We start from the raw sequence: 2,500 nt of genomic DNA on the forward strand, positions 1-2,500 counted from the left end.
GCAGTCCGCCCAGCCCTCTCTTTCTTGCTTAATCTGTGTCACCTGATCGTAGAATTCTATCAAGCCTGTAAGGCAAGATTTACCCTCCCTGAATCCATGTTGGCGATTTGTCACGAAGTCCCTTCTCTCCAGATGTGTTACCAGGTTTTTTCTCACGATCTTCTCCATCACCTTGCATGGTATACAAGTCAAGGACACTGGCCTGTAGTTCAGTGCCTCTTGTCTGTCGCCCTTTTTGTATATTGGGACCACATTCGCCGTCTTCCATATTTCTGGTAGGTCTCCCGTCTCTAGTGACTTACTATACACTATGGAGAGTGGCAGGCAAAGTGCCTCTGCACACTCTTTCAGTACCCATGGTGAGATCCCATCTGGACCAACAGCCTTTCTAACATCCAGATCCAGCAGGTGTCTCTTGACCTCCTCTCTCGTAATTTCGAACTCCTCCAAGGCCGCCTGGTTTACCTCCCTTTCTCCTAACACAGTGACCTCACCCTGTTCTATTGTGAAGACCTCCTGGAACCTCTTGTTGAGTTCCTCACACACCTCTCTGTCATTCTCTGTATACCTGTCCTCGCCTGTTCTAAGTTTCAATACCTGTTCTTTCACTGTTGTTTTCCTTCTGATGTGACTGTGGAGTAGCTTTGGTTCGGTCTTGGCTTTGTTTGCTATATCATTTTCAAAATTTTTCTCTGCTTCTCTTCTCACCCTGACGTACTCATTCCTGGTTCTCTGGTATCTCTCTCTGCTTTCTGGTGTTCTGTTATTCCGGAAGTTCCTCCACGCCTTTTTGTTCAGTTTCTTCGCTTCCATACATGCCCTATTATACCATGGATTCTTCTGTTGCTTCTCGGATTTTTCCCTTTGGGCCGGGATGAACCTGTTTACTGCCTCCTGACACTTTTGGGTAACATAGTCCATCATACCCTGTACAGACTTGTCTCTGAGGTCTGTGTCCCAAGGTATTTCACTTAGGAAACTTCTCATCTGTTCATAATTCCCCTTTCGGTATGCCAGCCTTTTGATTCCTAGTTCTTTTTGGGGGGAGATAAGTCCTAGCTCTACCAGGTACTCAAAATTCAATACACTGTGGTCACTCATTCCCAAGGGCGCTTCCATCTTAACTTCCCTTATATCCCATTCATTTAGGGTAAATATCAAATCAAGCATTGCTGGTTCATCTTCTCCTCTCATTCTTGTTGGTTCTTTGGTGTGCTGGCTTAGAAAGTTTCTTGTTGCCACGTCCAGCAGCTTAGCTCTCCATGTTTCTGGTCCTCCATGCGGGTCTCTGTTCTTCCAATCTATCTTCCCATGGTTGAAGTCTCCCATAATTAGTAGTCCAGATCCATTCCTGCTAGCAACAGAAGCTGCTCTTTCTATTATGTTAATGGTGGCCATGTTGTTTCTATCATATTCCTGTCTAGGTCTTCTGTCATTTGGTGGTCGATTATATATGACTGCGACTATAATTTTTTTTTCCCTCCATTTGTTACAGTACCTGCTATGTAGTCACTGAAACCTTCACAGCCCTGAATATCCATCTCCTCAAAATGTGGAGGACACACTCACACCATGTGAGTGTGTCAGGAGCCATGTGAGTGTGTCAGGAGCCATGTGAGTGTGTCAGGATCCATGTGAGTGTGTCAGGAGCCATGTGAGTGTGTCAGAATACATTTGAGTGTGTCAGGAGCCATGTGAGTGTGTCAGGAGCCATGTGAGTGTGTTATGATGTCTGTGGGAGAGTGGAACGTGCTCCGTTTGCCCCGTGGAACAAAGGCCAGTTCTCCTCCACTCGTGTGAGTGGGGGAAGAACGTGCTGGTGTCCTCCCGTGGCAGGTGGACACGTGTCTTATGGCACTGAGACACGGCACTCATCACTCTACTTGTTGTTGAATAACATAAACTCTTCAGAATTATTGATCCCTGATTACTGCATCTCTCTCTCTGTCTCTCTCTCTCTCTCTCTCTCTCTCTCTCTCTCTCTCTCTCTCTCTCTCTCTCTCTCTCTCTCTCTCTCTCTCCCCGCCAGACACAGCCCAGGATGTGTTACCTTACGGACCACAGATGGCGTGTTTCAGAATATTCTTTTATTCATGAATTCGCAGAAAGGGGAAATCCAATTTTTCGCGTACAATTGTTCATTGGTGTATGAGTATGGAAGTCCTCTCAGTGATGTTGTATGGCTGTGTATGGAGGCATACAAGAGGCTCGTAATGGTCCTTTTGCAGGACTTTCAGTTTTTCGTATGATAAGATTGCATTCTTCGCGGTTCCTTGCAAGATTGTACATGACTGTCAACCACTGCAAATGATGGTGTGTTACGGGTTTGTGTGTGTGTGTGTGGCTCCGTTCAGCGACGGCCTCGCTTCGTGTAGGGGTCAGAGTTCGAGCCCCCGATGACCCAATTGGTTGGGCACCTCTCCGTCTCTCCTGTTGTTCAGCTTCGTTACAACTGCACCTGTTGTTATGATGCCCAACAGTCACTCCTGTTGTGCTGCTT

Source organism: Procambarus clarkii, chromosome 22 (assembly GCF_040958095.1).
Source record: "Procambarus clarkii isolate CNS0578487 chromosome 22, FALCON_Pclarkii_2.0, whole genome shotgun sequence".
In the NCBI taxonomy this organism is placed as follows: domain Eukaryota; kingdom Metazoa; phylum Arthropoda; class Malacostraca; order Decapoda; family Cambaridae; genus Procambarus; species Procambarus clarkii.